The 27,039-nt window shown below is 37.1% G+C and overlaps 1 pseudogene; it reads right to left on the bottom strand.

The window, feature by feature from the left end:
- Positions 1–18,515: 18,515 nt before the first annotated feature.
- On the bottom strand, positions 18,516–19,511 carry LOC123468002 (annotated as a pseudogene).
- Positions 19,512–27,039: the final 7,528 nt, after the last annotated feature.

Here is a 27,039-nt window from a genome sequence, read left to right as displayed (position 1 = left end):
GCATGGAATATACTTGTATTCAATGTGAATACACTGTTATACCATGAGTTTTTACTTCTATATGTAAACAGCATCAAATATACTTGTATTCAATGTGAATACACTGTTATACCATGAGTTTTTACTTCTATATGTAAACAGCATCAAATATACTTGTATTCAATGTGAATACACTGTTATACCATGAGTTTTTACTTCTATATGTAAACTGCATGAAATATACTTGTATTCAATGTGAATACACTGTTATACCATGAGTTTTTACTTCTATATGTAAACTGCATGGAATATACTTGTATTCAATGTGAATACACTGTTATACCATGAGTTTTTACTTCTATATGTAAACTGCATGCAGAATATACTTGTATTCAATGTGAATACACTGTTATACCATGAGTTTTTACTTCTATATGTAAACTGCATGGAATATACTTGTATTCAATGTGAATACACTGTTATACCATGAGTTTTTACTTCTATATGTAAACAGCATCAAATATACTTGTATTCAATGTGAATACACTGTTATACCATGAGTTTTTACTTCTATATGTAAACTGCATGGAATATACTTGTATTCAATGTGAATACACTGTTATACCATGAGTTTTTACTTCTATATGTAAACAGCATCAAATATACTTGTATTCAATGTGAATACACTGTTATACCATGAGTTTTTACTTCTATATGTAAACTGCATGGAATATACTTGTATTCAATGTGAATACACTGTTATACCATGAGTTTTTACTTCTATATGTAAACAGCATCAAATATACTTGTATTCAATGTGAATACACTGTTATACCATGAGTTTTTACTTCTATATGTAAACAGCATCGAAATATACTTGTATTCAATGTGAATACACTGTTATACCATGAGTTTTTACTTCTATATGTAAACTGCATGAAATATACTTGTATTCAATGTGAATACACTGTTATACCATGAGTTTTTACTTCTATATGTAAACTGCATGGAATATACTTGTATTCAATGTGAATACACTGTTATACCATGAGTTTTTACTTCTATATGTAAACTGCATGGAATATACTTGTATTCAATGTGAATACACTGTTATACCATGAGTTTTTACTTCTATATGTAAACAGCATCAAATATACTTGTATTCAATGTGAATACACTGTTATACCATGAGTTTTTAGCTCTATATGTAAACAGCATCAAATATACTTGTATTCAATGTGAATACACTGTTATACCATGAGTTTTTACTTCTATATGTAAACTGCATGGAATATACTTGTATTCAATGTGAATACACTGTTATACCATGAGTTTTTACTTCTATATGTAAACAGCATCAAATATACTTGTATTCAATGTGAATACACTGTTATACCATGAGTTTTTACTTCTATATGTAAACAGCATCAAATATACTTGTATTCAATGTGAATACACTGTTATACCATTGAGTTTTTACTTCTATATGTAAACTGCATGGAATATACTTGTATTCAATGTGAATACACTGTTATACCATGAGTTTTTACTTCTATATGTAAACTGCATGGAATATACTTGTATTCAATGTGAATACACTGTTATACCATGAGTTTTTAGTTCTATATGTAAACAGCATCAAATATACTTGTATTCAATGTGAATACACTGTTATACCATGAGTTTTTACTTCTATATGTAAACTGCATGGAATATACTTGTATTCAATGTGAATACACTGTTATACCATGAGTTTTTACTTCTATATGTAAACTGCATGGAATATACTTGTATTCAATGTGAATACACTGTTATACCATGAGTTTTTACTTCTATATGTAAACTGCATGGAATATACTTGTATTCAATGTGAATACACTGTTATACCATGAGTTTTTACTTCTATATGTAAACTGCATGGAATATACTTGTATTCAATGTGAATACACTGTTATACCATGAGTTTTTACTTCTATATGTAAACAGCATCAAATATACTTGTATTCAATGTGAATACACTGTTATACCATGAGTTTTTACTTCTATATGTAAACTGCATGGAATATACTTGTATTCAATGTGAATACACTGTTATACCATGAGTTTTTACTTCTATATGTAAACAGCATCAAATATACTTGTATTCAATGTGAATACACTGTTATACCATGAGTTTTTACTTCTATATGTAAACAGCATCAAATATACTTGTATTCAATGTGAATACACTGTTATACCATGAGTTTTTACTTCTATATGTAAACTGCATGAAATATACTTGTATTCAATGTGAATACACTGTTATACCATGAGTTTTTACTTCTATATGTAAACTGCATCGAATATACTTGTATTCAATGTGAATACACTGTTATACCATGAGTTTTTACTTCTATATGTAAACTGCATGGAATATACTTGTATTCAATGTGAATACACTGTTATACCATGAGTTTTTAGTTCTATATGTAAACAGCATCAAATATACTTGTATTCAATGTGAATACACTGTTATACCATGAGTTTTTACTTCTATATGTAAACTGCATGGAATATACTTGTATTCAATGTGAATACACTGTTATACCATGAGTTTTTACTTCTATATGTAAACTGCATGGAATATACTTGTATTCAATGTGAATACACTGTTATACCATGAGTTTTTACTTCTATATGTAAACTGCATGGAATATACTTGTATTCAATGTGAATACACTGTTATACCATGAGTTTTTACTTCTATATGTAAACTGCATGGAATATACTTGTATTCAATGTGAATACACTGTTATACCATGAGTTTTTACTTCTATATGTAAACAGCATCAAATATACTTGTATTCAATGTGAATACACTGTTATACCATGAGTTTTTACTTCTATATGTAAACAGCATCAAATATACTTGTATTCAATGTGAATACACTGTTATACCATGAGTTTTTACTTCTATATGTAAACTGCATGAAATATACTTGTATTCAATGTGAATACACTGTTATACCATGAGTTTTTACTTCTATATGTAAACTGCATGGAATATACTTGTATTCAATGTGAATACACTGTTATACCATGAGTTTTTACTTCTATATGTAAACTGCATGGAATATACTTGTATTCAATGTGAATACACTGTTATACCATGAGTTTTTACTTCTATATGTAAACTGCATGGAATATACTTGTATTCAATGTGAATACACTGTTATACCATGAGTTTTTACTTCTATATGTAAACAGCATCAAATATACTTGTATTCAATGTGAATACACTGTTATACCATGAGTTTTTACTTCTATATGTAAACTGCATGGAATATACTTGTATTCAATGTGAATACACTGTTATACCATGAGTTTTTACTTCTATATGTAAACAGCATCAAATATACTTGTATTCAATGTGAATACACTGTTATACCATGAGTTTTTACTTCTATATGTAAACTGCATGGAATATACTTGTATTCAATGTGAATACACTGTTATACCATGAGTTTTTACTTCTATATGTAAACAGCATCAAATATACTTGTATTCAATGTGAATACACTGTTATACCATGAGTTTTTACTTCTATATGTAAACAGCATCAAATATACTTGTATTCAATGTGAATACACTGTTATACCATGAGTTTTTACTTCTATATGTAAACAGCATGAAATATACTTGTATTCAATGTGAATACACTGTTATACCATGAGTTTTTACTTCTATATGTAAACTGCATGGAATATACTTGTATTCAATGTGAATACACTGTTATACCATGAGTTTTTACTTCTATATGTAAAATGCATGGAATATACTTGTATTCAATGTGAATACACTGTTATACCATGAGTTTTTAGTTCTATATGTAAACAGCATCAAATATACTTGTATTCAATGTGAATACACTGTTATACCATGAGTTTTTACTTCTATATGTAAACTGCATGGAATATACTTGTATTCAATGTGAATACACTGTTATACCATGAGTTTTTACTTCTATATGTAAACAGCATCAAATATACTTGTATTCAATGTGAATACACTGTTATACCATGAGTTTTTACTTTTATATGTAAACTGCATGGAATATACTTGTATTCAATGTGAATACACTGTTATACCATGAGTTTTTACTTCTATATGTAAACTGCAAGGAATATACTTGTATTCAATGTAAATACACTGTTATACCATGAGTTTTTATTTCTATATGTAAACTGCATGGAATATACTTGTATTCAATGTGAATACACTGTTATACCATGAGTTTTTACTTCTATATGTAAACAGCATCAAATATACTTGTATTCAATGTGAATACACTGTTATACCATGAGTTTTTACTTCTATATGTAAAAAGCATCTAATATACTTGTATTCAATGTGAATACACTGTTATACCATGAGTTTTTAGTTCTATATGTAAACAGCATCAAATATACTTGTATTCAATGTGAATACACTGTTATACCATGAGTTTTTACTTCTATATGTAAACAGCATCAAATATACTTTTATTCAATGTGAATACACTGTTATACCATGAGTTTTTACTTCTATATGTAAACTGCATGGAATATACTTGTATTAAATGTGAATACACTGTTATACCATGAGTTTTTAGTTCTATATGTAAACAGCATCAAATATACTTGTATTCAATGTGAATACACTGTTATACCATGAGTTTTTAGCTCTATATGTAAACAGCATCAAATATACTTTTCTTCAATGTGAATACACTGTTATACCATGAGTTTTTACTTCTATATGTAAACTGCATGGAATATACTTATATGCAATGTGAATACACTGTTATACCATGAGTTTTTACTTCTATATGTAAACAGCATCAAATATACTTGTATTCAATGTGAATACACAGTTATACCATGAGTTTTTACTTCTATATGTAAACAGCAGCAAATATACTTTTATTCAATGTGAATACACTGTTATACCTTGAGTTTTTACTTCTATATGTAAACTGCATGGAATATACTTATATTCTATGTGAATACACTGTTATACCATGAGTTTTTACTTCTATATGGAAACTGCATGGAATATACTTGTATTCAATGTAAATACACTGTTATACCATGAGTTTTTAGTTCTATATGTAAACAGCATCAAATATACTTGTATTCAATGTGAATACACTGTTATACCATGAGTTTTTACTTCTATATGTAAACTGCATGGAATATACTTGTATTCAATGTAAATACACTGTTATACCATGAAATTTTACTTCTATATGTAAACTGCATGGAATATACTTGTATTCAATGTAAATACACTGTTATACCATGAGTTTTTACTTCTATATGTAAACTGCATGGAATATACTTGTATTCAGTGTAAATACACTGTTATACCATGAGTTTTTACTTCTATATGTAAACTGCATGGAATATACTTGTATTCAATGTGAATACACTGTTATACCATGAGTTTATACTTCTATATGTAAACAGCATCAAATATACTTTTCTTCAATGTGAATACACTGTTATACCATGAGTTTTTACTTCTATATGTAAACTGCATGGAATATACTTGTATGCAATGTGAATACACTGTTATACCATGAGTTTTTACTTCTATATGTAAACAGCATCAAATATACTTGTATTCAATGTGAATACACAGTTATACCATGAGTTTTTACTTCTATATGTAAACAGCATCAAATAAACTTGTATTCAATGTGAATACACTGTTATACCATGTGTTTTTACTTCTATATGTAAACTGCATGAAATATACTTGTATTCAATGTAAATACACTGTTATACCATGAGTTTTTACTTCTATATGTAAACTGCATAGAATATACTTGTATTCAATGTGAATACACTGTTATATCATGAGTTTTTATTTTTATATGTAAACTGCATGGAATATACTTGTATTCAATGTGAATACACTGTTATACCATGAGTTTTTAGTTCTATATGTAAACAGCATCAAATATACTTGTATTCAATGTGAATACACTGTTATACCATGAGTTTTGACTTCTACATGTAAACTGCATGGAATATACTTGTATTCAATGTGAATACACTGTTATACCATGAGTTTTTACTTCTATATGTAAACTGCATGGAATATACTTATATTCAATATAAATACACTGTTATACAATGAGTTTTTACTTCTATATGTAAACTGCATGGAATATACTTGTATTCAATGTGAAAACACTGTTATACCATGAGTTTTTACTTCTATATGTAAACTGCATGGAATATACTTGTATGCAATGTGAATACACTGTTATACCATGAGTTTTTACTTCTATATGTAAACAGCATCAAATATACTTGTATTCAATGTGAATACACAGTTATACCATGAGTTTTTACTTCTATATGTAAACAGCATCAAATAAACTTGTATTCAATGTGAATACACTGTTATACCATGAGTTTTTACTTCTATATGTAAACTGCATGAAATATACTTGTATTCAATGTAAATACACTTTTATACCATAAGTTTTTACTTCTATATGTAAACTGCAAAGAATATACTTATATTCAATGTAAATACACTGTTATACAATGACTTTTTACTTCTTTATGTAAACTGCATGGAATATACTTGTATTCAATGTGAATACACTGTTATACCATGAGTTTTTACTTCTATATGTAAACTGCATGGAATGTACTTGTATTCAATGTGAATACACTGTTATACCATGAGTTTTTACTTCTATATGTAAACAGCATCAAATATACTTGTATTCAATGTGAATACACTGTTATACCATGAGTTTTTACTTCTATATGTGAACTGCATGGAATATACTTGTATTCAATGTGAATACACTGTTATACCATGAGTTTATACTTCTATATGTAAACAGCATCAAATATACTTTTCTTCAATGTGAATACACTGTTATACCATGAGTTTTTACTTCTATATGTAAACTGCATGGAATATACTTGTATGCAATGTGAATACACTGTTATACCATGAGTTTTTACTTCTATATGTAAACAGCATCAAATATACTTGTATTCAATGTGAATACACAGTTATACCATGAGTTTTTACTTCTATATGTAAACAGCATCAAATAAACTTGTATTCAATGTGAATACACTGTTATACCATGAGTTTTTACTTCTATATGTAAACAGCATCAAATAAACTTGTATTCAATGTGAATACACTGTTATACCATGTGTTTTTACTTCTATATGTAAACTGCATGAAATATACTTGTATTCAATGTAAATACACTGTTATACCATGAGTTTTTACTTCTATATGTAAACTGCATAGAATATACTTGTATTCAATGTGAATACACTGTTATATCATGAGTTTTTATTTTTATATGTAAACTGCATGGAATATACTTGTATTCAATGTGAATACACTGTTATACCATGAGTTTTTAGTTCTATATGTAAACAGCATCAAATATACTTGTATTCAATGTGAATACACTGTTATACCATGAGTTTTGACTTCTACATGTAAACTGCATGGAATATACTTGTATTCAATGTGAATACACTGTTATACCATGAGTTTTTACTTCTATATGTAAACTGCATGGAATATACTTATATTCAATATAAATACACTTTTATACAATGAGTTTTTACTTCTATATGTAAACTGCATGGAATATACTTGTATTCAATGTGAAAACACTGTTATACCATGAGTTTTTACTTCTATATGTAAACTGCATGGAATATACTTGTATGCAATGTGAATACACTGTTATACCATGAGTTTTTACTTCTATATGTAAACAGCATCAAATAAACTTGTATTCAATGTGAATACACTGTTATACCATGTGTTTTTACTTCTATATGTAAACTGCATGAAATATACTTGTATTCAATGTAAATACACTGTTATACCATGAGTTTTTACTTCTATATGTAAACTGCATAGAATATACTTGTATTCAATGTGAATACACTGTTATATCATGAGTTTTTATTTTTATATGTAAACTGCATGGAATATACTTGTATTCAATGTGAATACACTGTTATACCATGAGTTTTTAGTTCTATATGTAAACAGCATCAAATATACTTGTATTCAATGTGAATACACTGTTATACCATGAGTTTTGACTTCTACATGTAAACTGCATGGAATATACTTGTATTCAATGTGAATACACTGTTATACCATGAGTTTTTACTTCTATATGTAAACTGCATGGAATATACTTATATTCAATATAAATACACTTTTATACAATGAGTTTTTACTTCTATATGTAAACTGCATGGAATATACTTGTATTCAATGTGAAAACACTGTTATACCATGAGTTTTTACTTCTATATGTAAACTGCATGGAATATACTTGTATGCAATGTGAATACACTGTTATACCATGAGTTTTTACTTCTATATGTAAACAGCATCAAATATACTTGTATTCAATGTGAATACACAGTTATACCATGAGTTTTTACTTCTATATGTAAACAGCATCAAATAAACTTGTATTCAATGTGAATACACTGTTATACCATGAGTTTTTACTTCTATATGTAAACTGCATGAAATATACTTGTATTCAATGTAAATACACTTTTATACCATAAGTTTTTACTTCTATATGTAAACTGCATAGAATATACTTGTATTCAATGTGAATACACTGTTATACCATGAGTTTTTACTTTTATATGTAAACTGCATGGAATATACTTGTATTCAATGTGAATACACTGTTATACCATGAGTTTTTACTTCTATATGTAAACAGCATCAAATATACTTGTATTCAATGTGAATACACTGTTATACCATGAGTTTTGACTTCTACATGTAAACTGCATGGAATATACTTGTATTCAATGTGAATACACTGTTATACCATGAGTTTTTACTTCTATATGTAAACTGCATGGAATATACTTATATTCAATGTAAATACACTGTTATACAATGACTTTTTACTTCTTTATGTAAACTGCATGGAATATACTTGTATTCAATGTGAATACACTGTTATACCATGAGTTTTTACTTCTATATGTAAACTGCATGGAATGTACTTGTATTCAATGTGAATACACTGTTATACCATGAGTTTTTACTTCTATATGTAAACAGCATCAAATATACTTGTATTCAATGTGAATACACTGTTATACCATGAGTTTTTACTTCTATATGTGAACTGCATGGAATATACTTGTATTCAATGTGAATACACTGTTATACCATGAGTTTATACTTCTATATGTAAACAGCATCAAATATACTTTTCTTCAATGTGAATACACTGTTATACCATGAGTTTTTACTTCTATATGTAAACTGCATGGAATATACTTGTATGCAATGTTAATACACTGTTATACCATGAGTTTTTACTTCTATATGTAAACAGCATCAAATATACTTGTATTCAATGTGAATACACAGTTATACCATGAGTTTTTACTTCTATATGTAAACAGCATCAAATAAACTTGTATTCAATGTGAATACACTGTTATACCATGAGTTTTTACTTCTATATGTATTAAGATATATGACAGTTCTCAAAGTCACCAAAACTCTTTATCATCCACACAGTCAGGTATATGATCAAGCGAGATAGACATTCATGTTTAAAGCGACGTACCTTACGTATGAGAGAATACACACTTGACGGATGTATAATCATCAAGGACTAAACGTCCAGAAGTAAAGGGACGACATTAGAAACACTGACTAGCAGACCTACATTCAGTGGGGCTAAACAGTATCTCACAGATCTAGCTGGAGGCTGTGTGGGAATCCAGGGAGAAGACAGGTTTGGATTGCAAGTCATCTTTAACACTCTCCCTCAAACCTTCTTTCGGAAGAATTCCCATACCGATGCGTTCACGTAGGTTGATGAATCGGTCTTCCTTCAGTGGCTTTGTGAAAAGGTCAGCAAGTTGGTTCAGTCCTTCGACTTCAGCAACTGTCACTCGGCCTTTCTCTTGCAGCTCTCGAATGAAGTGGGTCGTGATTTCGAAGTGTTTGGTTCTCCTGTGGAACTCGGGGTTTTTGACGAGCTTGACAGCGCTTTGGTTGTCGCAGTAGATTGGTACTGCGAGTGGTTCTGTTTTTCCGCTGAGAGATCCTTGTTTTGGTGGGCTGATTTCGGCATGGAACCGTCCTAACCACACGGCGTTCTTCCCCGCGTCTGACAAGGCGTTGTATTCACTGTGAGTGGTGGAAGTGGCTGTGGAGGTTTGCTTCCGACTGGACCAGGATACCGGTCCACCTCGAAGAAAGAAGATGCTGCCGGACGTGGATTTCCTGTTGTCGAGGTCGCCACCAAAGTCTGCGTCGGTGTAGCCTACCACGGCTTCATCTCTGCCACCTAGCCAAAGTCCAAGATCGGAAGTTCCTTTTAGGTACCTGAAGATTCGTTTGACTCCTTTCCAATGAGCTGGTTGGGGTGATGCGCAGTACTTTGCCGTTTGTCCGACGGCATACGATATGGCAGGGCGTGTTGCGTTGGCAAGATACAGCAAGGCCCCGACGGCTGAGCTGTATGGTATCTTGTCCATGTCCACCTTCTCTCCCTCACTCGATGGGACCATGAAAGCACTTAGTCGGGCGTTGGGGTCAGATGGAGTTGATGCGGGATTGCAGTTGGACATTCCAAATTTTTCAAGTAGGTTGAGGATGGTGTGTTGTTGAGAGATGAAAATCTGTCCACTCAGCCTATCTCGTTCCATGTTGAGTCCCAGAAATCTTGTTGGCGGCAGAATGCGAATTTGGAACTCGCTTGATAAGAAGTTGATGAACGGCTGGATAGAGGCTTTGTTGTCGGTAGCGAAGATTACGTCGTCAACATAGACGATGAGCATAGAGAAACCATTTTCAGTTGTTTGGGTGTACACACATCCATCAGATTTTAATGCTTTGAAGCCAGCTTTTTCCACCGCTTTCTTAAAGGTCCGCCCCCAGAGCACCGGTGCTTGCTTTGTCCCGTAGAGTGCTTTGTTCAGTAACACGGGCCAGTCTTCTTTGCCTGGTGTAACAAAACCTTCCGTTTGTGTCATGTAGACCGGGCAGTCAAGTACTGCGTTTAGGAATGCCGTTTTGATGTCGATCTGTACCATGTCCAATCCTTCACTAGCGACTAGTGAGATAAACACTCGGAACGACTCGAGTCTTGGGACAGCAGCGTAGACGTCACCGTAGTCTATTCCTGGACGTTGACTGTATCCCACTGCAGTTAGACGACCTTTGAATCTTGAAGGAACGTTGTCATAGCCCGGCTTGAATTTTCCGATCCATTTGTGGCCTATTGGCTTCGTTCCAGGGGGCAGTTCGGAAGGAGGTATTAACACCCATGACTCGTTGGCGATTTGGGCGTCGTATTCTTCCTTAAACGCGGCCATCCACTCCTTCGAGAACTTCGACTGCAGAGCTTCACGATAGCTTTGAGGTTCATCGACGGTTAGTTCTGAGTGAACCGTTGTGCTGGTCTGTATTGAGGCCGATGCGGGTAAGCCAACTGACTTTCGGTATTTAAGGTATATGCAGCCTGACCTAGTTCGACGATAGTCGTGGACGTTCGTTGTTGTTGGGTGATTTTCTGGACTCACGGTGTCAGCGCGGGTCATTTCTTGTTGACTGCCATCATGGGTGTTGTCTCCAGGGGTCGTTTCAGCTTGATCCACTTCTTCTTGTTCACCATTGGCAGTGTGCTCCATTTGGGCGTTTGCACCGTCTTCTTCTTGTTCCAGTGCGGCACCCGTCTCTTCTTCGTTCAGTGGTGGTTGTTGCTCGGCGTTCATGGCTTCTAGTACGACGCGGAATGGTTCACATGGGTTGTGTTTTTGTTCTGTGAGATTGCCTGTGATTTCATCACCAATGAATCGAGTTTCGTTAAATTTAACATCACGTGATACTATAATTTTTCTTAGCTGTGGAATCCACACTCGCCATCCTTTGATGTTGTCGCAGTAGCCAACAAACCAGCCACTTACGCATGTCGGGTCGATTTTTACTCGTACCTCTTCTGGAGTTAGGACCTTAGCTTCGCACCCGAGGACTCTGAAGTGACCGACTGATGGTTTTCTTCCAAAAAACTTTTCGTAGGGTGTGATTTTGTTCTTAGTTGTCACCACTCGATTTTTCACGTAGACTGTTGCCAGTAGGAATTCTCCCCACAACTCTTGAACTGACTTGCTTGTGTTAGGTGTTTGATTGTTGTTTACATCATAGAGTGCGCTTCTTACTCCCTCCATCAGGGTTCGGTTGGACCTTTCGCTTACTCCATTTTGTTGGGGGGTGTACCTGCAGGTTGTCTGGTGGATGATTCCTGAGTCACGTTTCCATTTTTCGAAGCATTCCCCTCGATACTCAGTGCCTTGATTGGTCCTAAAAACTTTCACAGGCCGACCAGTTTGTGTCTTAATTCTTTCAAAGAACTCGATCGCGTGTGTGAAGGCTTCATTTTTCTTCTTCAGCAGCTTGACGTCTGTGAACTCGCTGAAGTCATCTTTGAGTAGAGAGTAATATCTGTGTCCTCCTGGTGTTGGGACACTTACTATGCCTAGGTCGTCGTGAATGAGGTCGCCTAGTTTTTCAGCTCTCCCTCTTCCTTCAGTTGGGAAGGGCAAGCGATGCATCTTTCCGTACAGGCATCCACCACACGGATCAGTTGTGTTGATTTGCTTCGGATCAAGATTCACGTCTTTGACAGCTTTGAGCTGGATTGTTCTTCTGAGGTCTCTGCAGTTGGTGTGCGCGAAACGCTGATGGAGTAACTGAATTGGAACCGTTGACGAGGCGATGGCAGCAACGTCTTCTCCCTGTTTGCAGTTGGCTGGGGTCACCCGTAGCGAATAAATGGAGTCTCCGACTCTTTCTCCAACCATTATGGTCATGTCATCTTTGCGAAATAATACCTCTGTTCCCTTGAAGTTTACTTCTACACCAGATTGTGTGGCCGTTCCCACGGAGAAGAGGTTGACTCTTAGGTTGGGCACATATAGAACGTCATGAAATGTGCCCCTGATTTCTTCGCCGTTGACCATGGAGATAACATCAACGTTACCTTTTCCAGCAGCGTGTAGCTCTACACCTCCAATGCCAGTTACCTTCCAGGTACCGGGGGGAATTTCCTTGAAGGTGGTAAAAAATTCACGCTTATCGGTCATGTAATTGGATGCGGCGGAGTCAGCGTAGAAGCAGTGCGGTTGATTGGCGATGAGGCACATTGAACTCGAGACACAGCCGAAAGACGTGCGATTCTTGTTGTGATTGTTGCTTCTTTGTTGTTTTCTTTCTTCATCTCTTTTTTGTGGACAGTTGTGAGCTTTGTGTCCAGTTTGTTCACACGAGAAGCATGTGATGGTTGAGCCGCTGTCTCCATGCTGTCGACGATTTCCGTAGTCGTGCTTGTATCCTCGGTAGCGCCATCCACGGCCACGAAATCCTCTTCCACCTCGTCTGTGTCCATTGTATCCGCCTCGGGCCGACATCGCCGTTTCTTCGTTTGAGTTGGACGCTGCGGATGTTTGTTTGGATTTCCCGGCAAAGAATGCCACGTCTGCGGGATCCATTTCTCCATTGTTGATGGCCTTGTTCATCGACTCTTCGGCAACGAGTCTTGTGGTGAGGTTCACCAGAGTCTGGTCAGCAGCTGGGACGCTCAGCCAGGACGACTGAAACGGACGATAACTGGGCGGCAATGAGTGTAGCGTTCGCATGATGAGCTGCTGATCGGTCACTGGTGAATTGAGGTTGCGGAGTTCCTCAGCCAGGCTCGATAATCTTGTGACGTGGCTCAGTACGCTGTGATCTTTGTCGTACTTGTAGTCGAAGAATTTTGCCAGAAGCAGATTTGCATTGGCGGCTGCTGCCTGAGCAAACTGCAAAAGCAGTCGATCCCACATCGCAGCAGATGTCAGGCATCCTTCAATGAGGACTTGCAGATCCGGTTCCTCGTTGCAGTAGATAATTGTTCTTGCTTCAATATCTTTTGTGTCCCATGCATCGATAAGGGCCTGGTTCGTTACAACCTCATTGGCGAGAACCTATAGAATCAGAGAACACTTTTCTTTAACACATTTTTTTTTTTTTTTTTTTTTTGAGTTCCATACCAGAGAAAAAGCTCATCACGTTTTTTTTGGAAAGAATCAACATATTCTTTTACATTTGTCTAATGTGTTCAAGAAGAATAACCATATTCTCTTAGGTTTGAAAGAATAACCATATTCTTGTAGACTTATCTCACGTGCTTAAGCAGAATAGCCATATTCTCTTAGGTTTGAAAGAATAACCATATTCTGGTACATTGATCTCACGTGTTTAAGCAGAATAGCCATATTCTCTAAGGTTTGAAAGAATAGCCATATTCTTGTGCATTGATCTCACGTGTTCGAGAAGAATAGCCATATTCTCTTAGGTTAAGAAACATGTGAGCGCATAGACAATGCTAGGACGATCATTACCTGTGCTGGTCTGATTTCCTGCCTCAGAACCACTCGCAGGAGTCTATTTTTCTCCAGCAGCAGGGAGACTCCAAACCTCCATGACGACCAATTCTTTCCATTTAGCTTGGCGATACTCCTCATTTCCAGGGCTGGATTACCAACATTCGCCATTTTTTTTTTTTATTAATACTTTTCTTGGACTGTAAGTGAAAGAAAGACGTATTAGCACAAGGACAGCGTGGACCTGGGCCCATAACCTATTAAGATATATGACAGTTCTCAAAGTCACCAAAACTCTTTATTATCCACACAGTCAGGTATATGATCAAGCGAGATAGACATTCATGTTTAAAGCGACGTACCTTACGTATGAGAGAACACACACTTGACGGATGTAGAATCATCAAGGACTAAACGTCCAGAAGTAAAGGGACGACATTAGAAACACTGACTAGCAGACCTACATTCAGTGGGGCTAAACAGTATCTCACAGATCTAGCTGGAGGCTGTGTGGGAATCCAGGGAGAGGACAGGTTTGGATTGCAAGTCATCTTTAACAATATGTAAACTGCATGGAATATACTTGTATTCAATGTGAATACACTGTTATACCATGAGTTTTTACTTCTATATGTAAACAGCATCAAATATACTTGTATTCAATGTGAATACACTGTTATACCATGAGTTTTGACTTCTACATGTAAACAGCATGAAATATACTTGTATTCAATGTGAATACACTGTTATACCACGAGTTTTTACTTCTATATGTAAACTGCATGGAATATACCTGTATTCAATGTAAATAGACTGTTATACCATGAGTTTTTACTTCTAGATGTAAACTGCATGGAATATTCTTGTATTCAATGTGAATACACTGTTATACCATGAGTTTATACTTCTATATGTAAACAGCATCAAATATACTTGAAATCAATGTGAATACACTGTTATACCATGAGTTTTTACTTCTATATGTAAACTGCATGGAATATACTTGTATGCAATGTGAATACACTGTTATACCATGAGTTTTTACTTCTATATGTAAACAGCATCAAATTTACTTGTATTCAATGTGAATACACAGTTATACCATGAGTTTTTACTTCTATATGTAAACAGCATCAAATAAAATTGTATTCATTGTGAATACACTGTTATACCATGAGTTTTTACTTCTATATGTAAACTGCATGAAATATACTTGTATTCAATGTAAATACACTGTTATACCATGAGTTTTTACTTCTATATGTAAACTGCATAGAATATACTTGTATTCAATGTGAATACACTGTTATACCATGAGTTTTTACTTCTATATGTAAACTGCATGGAATATACTTGTATTCAATGTGAATACACTGTTATACCATGAGTTTTTACTTCTATATGTAAACAGCATCAAATATACTTGTATTCAATGTGAATACACTGTTATACAATGAGTTTTGACTTCTACATGTAAACTGCATGGAATATACTTGTATTCAATGTGAATACACTGTTATACCATGAGTTTTTACTTCTATATGTAAACTGCATGGAATATACTTATATTCAATATAAATACACTGTTATACAATGAGTTTTTACTTCTATATGTAAACTGCATGGAATATACTTGTATTCAATGTGAATACACTGTTATACCATGAGTTTTTACTTCTATATGTAAACTGCATGGAATATACTTATATTCAATATAAATACACTGTTATACAATGAGTTTTTACTTCTATATGTAAACTGCATGGAATATACTTGTATTCAATGTGAATACACTGTTATACCATGAGTTTTTACTTCTATATGTAAACTGCATGGAATATACTTGTATTCAATGTGAATACACTGTTATACCATGAGTTTATACTTCTATATGTAAACAGCATCAAATATACTTTTCTTCAATGTGAATACAATGTTATACCATGAGTTTTTACTTCTATATGTAAACTGCATGGAATATACTTGTATGCAATGTGAATACACTGTTATACCATGAGTTTTTACTTCTATATGTAAACAGCATCAAATATACTTGTATTCAATGTGAATACACAGTTATACCATGAGTTTTTACTTCTATATGTAAACAGCATCAAATAAACTTGTATTCAATGTGAATACACTGTTATACCATGAGTTTTTACTTCTATATGTAAACTGCATGAAATATACTTGTATTCAATGTAAATACACTGTTATACCATGAGTTTTTACTTCTATATGTAAACTGCATAGAATATACTTGTATTCAATGTGAATACACTGTTATACCATGAGTTTTTACTTCTATATGTAAACTGCATGGAATATACTTGTATTCAATGTGAATACACTGTTATACCATGAGTTTTTACTTCTATATGTAAACAGCATCAAATATACTTGTATTCAATGTGAATACACTGTTATACCATGAGTTTTGACTTCTACATGTAAACTGCATGGAATATACTTGTATTCAATGTGAATACACTGTTATACCATGAGTTTTTACTTCTATATGTAAACTGCATGGAATATACTTATATTCAATATAAATACACTGTTATGCAATGAGTTTTTACTTCTATATGTAAACTGCATGGAATATTCTTGTATTCAATGTGAATACACTGTTATAACATGAGTTTTTACTTCTATATGTAAACTGCATGGAATATACTTGTATTCAATGTGAATACACTGTTATACCATGAGTTTTTAGTTCTACGTACATATGTAAACAGCATCAAATATACTTTTATTCAATGTGAATACACTGTTATACAATGAGTTTTTACTTCTATATGTAAACTGCATGGAATATACTTGTATTCAATGTGAATACACTGTTATACCATGAGTTTATACTTCTATATGTAAACAGCATCAAATATACTTTTCTTCAATGTGAATACACTGTTATACCATGAGTTTTTACTTCTATATGTAAACTGCATGGAATATACTTGTATTCAATGTGAATACACTGTTATACCATGAGTTTTTACTTCTATATGTAAACAGCATCAAATATACTTTTATTCAATATGAATACACTGTTATACCATGAGTTTTTACTTCTATATGTAAACAGCATGAAATATACTTGTATTCAATGTGAATACACTGTTATACCACGAGTTTTTACTTCTATATGTAAACTGCATGGAATATACTTGTATTCAATGTAAATAAACTGTTATACCATGAGTTTTTACTTCTACATGTAAACTGCATGGAGTATACCTGTATTCAATGTAAATACACTGTTATACCATGAGTTTTTACTTCTAGATGTAAACTGCATGGAATATTCTTGTATTCAATGTGAATACACTGTTATACCATGAGTTTATACTTCTATATGTAAACAGCATCAAATATACTTGTAATCAATGTGAATACACTGTTATAAATGAGTTTTTACTTCTATATGTAAACTGCATGGAATATACTTGTATGCAATGTGAATACACTGTTATACCATGAGTTTTTACTTCTATATGTAAACAGCATCAAATATACTTGTATTCAATGTGAATACACAGTTATACCATGAGTTTTTACTTCTATATGTAAACAGCATCAAATAAAGTTGTATTCAATGTGAATACACTGTTATACCATGAGTTTTTACTTCTATATGTAAACTGCATGAAATATACTTGTATTCAATGTAAATACACTGTTATACCATGAGTTTTTACTTCTATATGTAAACTGCATAGAATATACTTGTATTTAATGTGAATACACTGTCATACCATGAGTTTTTACTTCTATATGTAAACTGCATGGAATATACTTGTATTCAATGTGAATACACTGTTATACCATGAGTTTTTACTTCTATATGTAAACAGCATCAAATATACTTGTATTCAATGTGAATACACTGTTATTGTAAACTTTGTAAATACTTTTTGCGGTGTGTCGTACCGTACTTACAGTTTAAGTTGAGAATTAAATTGACACTAAGAACTGTGTCTGGTCCAACCGTCTATTCGATTTACACTGATAGATTTACAGTCACTTAGTGGGGGTGTAACAATTAAAGGAGGGGAAACAATGGGGGTTTGGGGCCACCTATCGGGGGCCCCTGAGACAATAGTCGCGCAAATGCGCGGAGGCAGTCGTCCGGCGGCCGGATCGGGTTGTCGTCGTCTGTTGGGCGATTACATTCCCAACATACTCCCCACTAGAGCCCGTACCATCTGGCTCGACTTCTCCGACGACGTTGTCCGTCTCTCCGGCGGCCGGTACCACATTTCTGACCGCTGGCTCAATTTCCGGTGTTAGGACGAGTGGAGCTGGATCCTCATCCGGCTCCTGGGTCGGCTCCGGATTTTCAATCTCGATGTCCTCATCTCGATCTTCTCTTAGTTCTGTGGGGTGAAGGGACTGAATTGCTCGATTAATGATGTTCCCGTTGGGAATTTTAAGCATCACGGAACGAATAAGTCCGTCACGGCTAGGTATTAATTCCTTAACTACTCCTATCGGCCACATTAAACGTTTGGAGTTTTCGTCGTGGATTACGACGATTTCTCCTAGGCGGATTTTTCTTCCGGACTTCCCCTTGGAGTGAAAGTTGTCCAGTTGACGTAAATAGTCGTCCACAAATCTGGAGCAGATATCGGCCACGTAATTTCTTCTGAGCTTATCCATTTCTAACAACTTGGTGCTAGTTGAGGTAGGAGCTATTAAATTAGTAGCTGGCTCCGGGTCCGCGCGAGTAGAACGTCGATTGTTGAGGAATTGGTTAGGAGTGATTGGAAGCGGATCATCGGCTCCTTCTCCGATATAGCTGAGCGGGCGTGCGTTAATCACGCTTTCTATCTCAATTAAGCTTGCTTCCAATTCCATGTAGTCCAGACAAGCTCGACCGTTGGAGCGTCGAAGCAGATCCTTGACGCTCCTCACCATTCGTTCCCAGAACCCGCCCCACCAGGGGGCTAGGCTGGCGGAATATATCCAGAGAGTCTTCCTGGCGGCAAGATAATCCTGGACAGTCGGATCGGAGTTGAGTAGTTTTAAATGTCGGTCGACACATCGGAAAGTTTGTGCGTTGTCGGAATACATCACCGATATGGGTCCTCGTCTAGCTGAAAATTTGCGGAGGGCAAATAGAAAGGAGCGTGCGGTCATGTCCGGCATCAGTTCCAGATGAATCGCACGAGTGACAGCACATGTGAAAAGACAAGCATAACTTTTGAGCTGATTAATCTTCTTAGCTTTAGTCGTTGTCGGTGGAATATCTTGGATTTCGATATCCTCTTCTGTTGGCGTTTCTTCGCCTGCGAGCGGAGCTTCATTTGGAGCGTCTTCTTCTGCGAGAAGATCCTCAGCTGGCTCTTTATTTGGATCGTCTGTTGAAGTCGGATCCTGGACTGATGTCAGGGCTTTCGCTTTCCTTCTGGATGGGGCTGGTTTGTAAAACAAATGTCCAGCGAAATCCACTCCTGTAATATGGAATGCTTGCGCCTGGCGGAGTCGATTTAACGGAAGTGGGGCTGCTAGTTCTTGGAACGGTGGTGACGTTAGTTTTTGGCATTCAACACAAGCGAACCAAGCGGTTTTAACTTGCTGCCGTCCCTTCACTATCCAGAACTTCTCCTTTAGTTCCGATAGTGTTCCTTTTACTCCTGCATGTAGTAAAGACTCGTGTTTGTCTGTAATTAGAAAGGAGATTACTAAATGTTTTGCATGAAGCAGAATTGGGGGTTCGATATTTCGATCCCTTAAAGCAAGTGACACTCTTCCTTGTACACGGATGAGTCTGTCTCTTTGGTCCCAGATTGGGAGAAGAGATGCGATTTTCTCCTTGGGTTGGATTGTGTTGTCCTGCTGCAGAGATTCAAATGCCTTGGGGTATCGCTCCCGTTGGAGCTGCCGATAAATAGTCAGCTCCGCTTCATCCAATTCTTCTCTAGATAGTCGGTTAATTTGGATCACCTTTTCGAATACCTTTATTGACTCCATAAATTCTTGTCCAGGGGGTCTTAATATCCCTTGACTCCTTCTTAGGAATCGTGCGATCCATGCCGTTCTTCTTACTAGTCGATTCCAAGTAGATATTCTGTCCAAATTCCATTCAATGGTGGTTGTTGGAGCTGTGATGGCTGCTGTCGTGCTGACCGTCGTACTCCTTGCTTCTGATTCAATTTCAAATTGAATTGTTTGTGGAATTTGGGTGTTGGGGGAATCTGGCCATTCCGATTCATCTTCTTTGAGCCAGATCGGGCCGTTCCACCATAGAGTTGAAGTTACCAGCGTTGGCGCTGGCGCTCCCCGCAAGGCAAGATCGGCCGGATTTTGGAGACCTGGACAGTGTCTCCACCACTCGGGCTGAGAGAACTTTCTTATCGTTTCTACTTGGTTTCGAACGAATGGCTTCCATTTGTTTGGTTCGCCTCTGATCCATCCTAGTGAGACTAAAGAGTCCGACCAGTAAATTGTCCTCCAATGCTGGATTTGCATTGCTGTTTTGACGACTTCACCTAGGCGTACGGCTAAAAGCGAGCTTATTAATTCTAACCGAGGTAAAGTTACTTTTTTCTTGGGTAGTGGTGCAACTCTGGTCTTGCTCGTTAGTAGGATGACGTACGGTTCTTCGTGTCTCCTTTGAAGTCGTGCGTATGCTACGGCTCCGTACGCTGCTTCTGATGCGTCTCCGAAAACGTGGAGTTCATGGGAGATGATCATTTCTGACAATCCGATCCAGCGTGGAATTTTCAATTGGGTGAAATCGATTAGGCTCGTCATCACCAGCTTCCATGATTTCTGGATTTCGGCTGGAGCAGTTTGGTCCCAACCTATCTCCTTTTCCCAAAGTTTCTGGTAAATAATTTTTAATAGAAGGACAGTAGGTGCTAAAAATCCGATTGGATCGAAAATCCTTGCCGAGATGCTAAGAATTTTCCTTTTTGTGATCTCGGTTCCTACTTCCTCTACTGCTTGAATTATAGCTGTTGGGTCGAATTGAAAGGAGTCGGATCCGGTGTCCCACCGGATTCCTAGCACCTTTTGTTGTCCGTCCAACGCTGGGGAGAGTAGGCCGACGACTTGGTTCGACAGCCCTTTCTCCTTCAAGTGTTGTCTTAGCTCGTCACTGTTCGTTGCCCAGCTTCTCATGTTGAGTTGGGCGTCGCTGAAAATCTCGTCGGTTTCATCGACTCTTTGTTTGGCGATTGTCACGTCGTTCGCTCCGCCAAGGTAGTCGTCTACGTATAGATTCTTTTCCAGCTGCTCTATTGTTTCTGGAAAACGAGATTTTAGTGATTTAAGATGTTTGTTTATGGTTACACGTAGCAGGAAGGGGCTAGGACTAAGGCCGAAGGGCACCCTTTTCCACTTGTAAGCTTTGAGCGGGGATCCAGCTACTGCTGGATCCTTGGGCCATAAAAACCTGATTGCCTCCGCGTCTTCAGGCTGTAGGGCGATGTTGAGAAAGGCTTTTTCAATGTCCGCAATCCAGGCGATCTTACACTTTCGAAATCGCATTAATACCGATAGGAGATCGGGATTAAGGTTCGGTCCGGTCTCCAGCACGTCGTTTAGACTAGGACCAAATTTCATCTTTGCCGCTCCATCGAAAACGGGTCTTATTTTCGTTGTTGTTTTGTCGACTCTGAAGACCGGATGATGTGGAAGGTAAGTATGGGGCTGGTCGTAGTCCATATTTGCTTCTTCAACGAATTTGCTATCGATCAGTTTTTGGATCTCTTGGTGATAATTCACCAAGTCTCCTGGATTTTTTCTCAATCTGTTTATTGTGCTTTCTACTCTTCCCGTGGACAACGGTAGGTTTTTCTGGAGTCTCCATTTATCTGTTGACCAAGGTATTGGCGTACAGTATCTTCCGTCTGGCCATCTTGTTATTTTCTCGTCGAAGGAGTCGAAACGATCCTCTGACTCCACTGCTTCAGCGCCTTCTAGGTTCGCAAAATTTTCTATTTTCCAAAAGTGGGAAAGGTCGAAATTGGTTGCCGTTATTTCGTCGTGTTCAACCCGTTTGGTGTCTGTTTCTCCGCAGGATCCGGTTGGTGCATCTGAAAATGATGTTCCTGGTTGAGGATTTTGGAGGCTGGTTTTTCCAGTCTCCTTTCCCGTTGGAGTGCTGATCGACTGGGTTGGACTTTCTTTCCTTTCGATTCGGCTGCTTGTTGCGAACGATGACGTTATCTGCGGCACTGGATAATTAGATGTTAAAATTAGGTGCTGGATTATTTGATTGCCTGTCTTAGAATTAGTTTCTTGTGAGGGACCGGCTATCATTCTTCCCAGCTTCGTTTTGAATGCGCGTAGTCCGCACGGACTCTGAATTGCTGCTTCATTTGACATGATTTGGAACATTTGGTCCATTCCAACCAGAATCCCAATTGGGTCTTCTTCCCCATGTGCCATTTCAAATCTGTCGTCAGCCATTTTTTCGTTTTGGATCCAGAGGCTCCTTGCAAATTCGGATCCTATGTAAGGGCCAGTATCTGCAATGTGGTCTGATTCTAAAGCGATTAATGTAATTTTTGGGGCGCCTTTCCAGGTGCCCCTTACTTGCATTTCAACGGTTTTTGTCATTTCGGGTTGGCTAGCTTCCTTTTTCTTGAACACTCTCGTGCTGATATTTTCTACCGCTACTGTTTTCAATTTGAGTTGTGATGAGAGCGATTTTAGCACCCATGATCGATGACTTCCGTCGTCAGCAAATAAAATTGCTCTAGTTTCGTTGCCGTCTGGTCCATTGACAATCACTGTTGCCGTTTTTAACATTAACTGTCCGAACGTACTTGCGCAGGCTGTAGTGGCCGAGATGGAATTGCTGGCCACGATGCTTGCCGATTTTGATGGTTTGGAGACTCTGATGTCTCCTTTGTCGCAGAGGGCGGAATGGTGTCTCCCTCCACATTTGTTGCAGTTCCGGGGGGATGTGCAATCCTTGACTTCGTGCTTTCCTCCGAAACAATTCACGCATCTTTTTAAATTGTTAATGATTGATTTTCTCTCCGCTAAGTCTTTTGGACATCTTGTCGGCCAATGGATTTGCCCGCAAAATATACAAGGCCTTTCACATTCTATCCAATTAGGTCTAAATTTAACACTTTTAGATGTTAAAGTTGGTTTGAACTGTAGAGCTGGATTTGATTTAGCGCCAACGGCGCTAAATCAAATCCAGCTCAGTTGTGGAACATTCTAAAATGTCCCCTTTGAAATGTTTAATTTGCCTTTGTGGCAGCCTCATCGAATGTGTCGATTGTGGCGGAGCTGCTGCGGTTACGTTAACCACTGGCGCTTGAGGCGTAGGTATGGCTGCAATCACTTGTGTGATTATGTCGCGGGTTATGGTTGCCTGATTCATCACTTGTTGTTGGATGAGGGCTAGAATTCGTTTGTCTCTTTCTTTTTCTTTTTCTTCTTGTTTTCTTTCTTCTTCCTCTTTTTCTTTTTTCTTTAACATATTTAGCCATTCCTGACGTTTTAACTTGATGACTGCGTTGGCATTTGATACCTCATCTTGTGTTTGGTACGTGATGTCAGTTTCGGCGTCGTATTCCGCCTGGGCTGCATCCGCTTCATTGAGTTCGTCTTGGATTGCTGTTGAGTACCCTTTGTAGGTTTCGTAGCATCCTTTAAGCTTAGTTTCCAGGACTTCTAGGTTGCTGAGCTCTTCTTGCGTCATCACAGTTTTCAACCCATTGATTAGGTTGATTGTTATTGTTATGTGGCCCTTAACGGCCGTTCTCGAGCCTTTTGTTGTCGGAGCCATTTTCCTAAGAGAGGTGGCTCCTAAGGAGCTTTTGAGATTGAGAGTTTAGTAGGAAGGAGAAAATGTAAATAGTTTTAACCAAGAAACCTTCTCTTTTTTTTTTTTTTAACTAGTAGCGCCACATGCGGTGGTCACTACACAAGAGAGAGAGAAGATTTTTTTTTTTAACTAGTAGCGCCACATGCGGTGGTCACTACACAAGAGAGAGAGAAGATTTTTTTTTACTAGTAGCGCCACATGGGGTGGTCACTACACAAGAGAGAGAGAAGACCTTTTTTTTTTTGAAGTCACCGATTACCCGGGCTCCTTACACTAGAAAAAATTCTTTTTTTTTTTTTAAAGAAGAATGGACGGCGTTTGCAATTTTTTATTTTACCAGATGTATTTAGCAGTCTTCATTTGCTGCCCTCTCCAATGAATACAATGCTGGTATTACCGCTGTTCCCTTCCTCTGGTGTTTCTTCTAGTCCAGCCCGGACCCTGTCGACCGGTGAAGTTGCCACGTAATTGTCTTGTCTGGTCTGCTCTGAGATAAGCTGCTCTTCCCACTGACTGGTTGTATCCGCTCTGGTCCTCTTCCGTGGAGGTATCGTCTTCTTCCGACGAGTCACACGAACTTATCCAGCAAAGTTGTAGTTCGTCTTCCTCCTCAACTGGCCTACAAACTAGCGGCTTGGTTGGACCAGCAGCTATAGCTGCTGGATCCTGGGGCGCGGGTCCTGGTTCTGATGCTGGTGCGGGTACTGGCACGGGCACGAGTTGCGGTGCAGGTACTGGTACGGGCGCGGGTTGCGGTGCAGGTACTGGCACTGGCACGGGTTGCGGTGCAGGTACTGTCACGGGTTGCGGTGCAGGTACTGGCACTGGCACGGGTTGTGGTGCAGGTACTGGTACTGGCACGGGTTGTGGTGCAGGTACTGGCACTGGCACGGGTTGTGGTGTAGGTACTGGCACTGGCACGGGTGCAGGGTAACCCACCGGAATTCCTGGAGGCGCGTAGCGGATATCGCCGTAGTATCGTGGGCGGGTCGCTTCTACTAGTTCTTCGACGGTGATGTGTCTACGGGCAATTTCCAAAAATGGTTGTAGACTAGGAGCGAGGGCTCCTGCTGGCAACTGTTCGTCCGGAATACGCTCTCGTGCCGGGGGAGGACGGGGCGGTTCCACCCATGCGGGCAAAAGCCCGTCTCGGCGCAACTGCGCCCTTTTGATTCGCTGACTCTTCTTGCCTATTTTGATTTTTGTTTGGAGACCTTACGGTACTCCTCTATAATTCAGGTGAGAAACAGATAGAGCTTGTTATTATCAATCCCAAATAACAATAGGGCGAGATAGCCAATAATCAGAAGGGGCAAGTTAGAGAGACGTGATAGTGTTTTTTTTTTTTTTTGTGTGAGAGGCGATTACTATCCCAGAAAATAAAGAAAGAGAGAAAGAACGGTGGCTATTAACTGTGTGCTGTAGTGGAAGCCTTAGGCTTACACGTGACTTAAGCGTGGTTAATGGCCGCCCCTCTTTACCTAATTGTTCAAAGAGATTTTTTTTCTTCAAGGATTGTTACTTCCCTCGTTTGAGGGGCCTTTCTAGCAATGGCCCCAAACAGCTTAACAATTAAAATTTCTGAATGAGATGGATGGGAAGGACACAGTTCTTCACTGGCTTAAATTAACTTTTTTAGGATTCGAAGGACCATGTAAACTTTGTAAATACTTTTTGCGGTGTGTCGTACCGTACTTACAGTTTAAGTTGAGAATTAAATTGACACTAAGAACTGTGTCTGGTCCAACCGTCTATTCGATTTACACTGATAGATTTACAGTCACTTAGTGGGGGTGTAACAATTAAAGGAGGGGAAACAATGGGGGTTTGGGACCACCTATCGGGGGCCCCTGAGACAATAGTCGCGCAAATGCGCGGGTGCAGTCGTCCGGCGGCCGGATCGGGTTGTCGTCGTCTGTTGGGCGATTACATTCCCAACAGTTATACCATGAGTTTTGACTTCTACATGTAAACTGCATGGAATATACTTGTATTCAATGTGAATACACTGTTATACCATGAGTTTTTACTTCTATATGTAAACTGCATGGAATATACTTGTATGCAATGTGAATACACTGTTATACCATGAGTTTTTACTTCTATATGTAAACAGCATCAAATATACTTGTATTCAATGTGAATACACAGTTATACCATGAGTTTTTACTTCTATATGTAAACAGCATCAAATAAACTTGTATTCAATGTGAATACACTGTTATACCATGAGTTTTTACTTCTATATGTAAACTGCATGAAATATACTTGTATTCAATGTAAATACACTGTTATACCATGAGTTTTTACTTCTATATGTAAACTGCATAGAATATACTTGTATTCAATGTGAATACACTGTTATACCATGAGTTTTTACTTCTATATGTAAACTGCATGGAATATACTTGTATTCAATGTGAATACACTGTTATACCATGAGTTTTTACTTCTATATGTAAACTGCATCAAATATACTTGTATTCAATGTGAATACACTGTTATACCATGAGTTTTGACTTCTACATTTAAACTGCATGGAATATACTTGTATTCAATGTGAATACACTGTTATACCATGAGTTTTTACTTATATATGTAAACTGCATGGCATATACTTATATTCAATATAAATACACTGTTATGCAATGAGTTTTTACTTCTATATGTAAACTGCATGGAATATACTTGTATTCAATGTGAATACACTGTTATAACATGAGTTTTTACTTCTATATGTAAACTGCATGGAATATACTTGTATTCAATGTGAATACACTGTTATACCATGAGTTTTTAGTTCTACGT

Source organism: Daphnia magna, unplaced genomic scaffold (genome assembly GCF_020631705.1).
Source record: "Daphnia magna isolate NIES unplaced genomic scaffold, ASM2063170v1.1 Dm_contigs259, whole genome shotgun sequence".
Classification (NCBI taxonomy): domain Eukaryota; kingdom Metazoa; phylum Arthropoda; class Branchiopoda; order Diplostraca; family Daphniidae; genus Daphnia; species Daphnia magna.
Note: the sequence above shows the minus strand (reverse complement) of the source record. Positions and strands in the feature narration are given on the sequence as shown.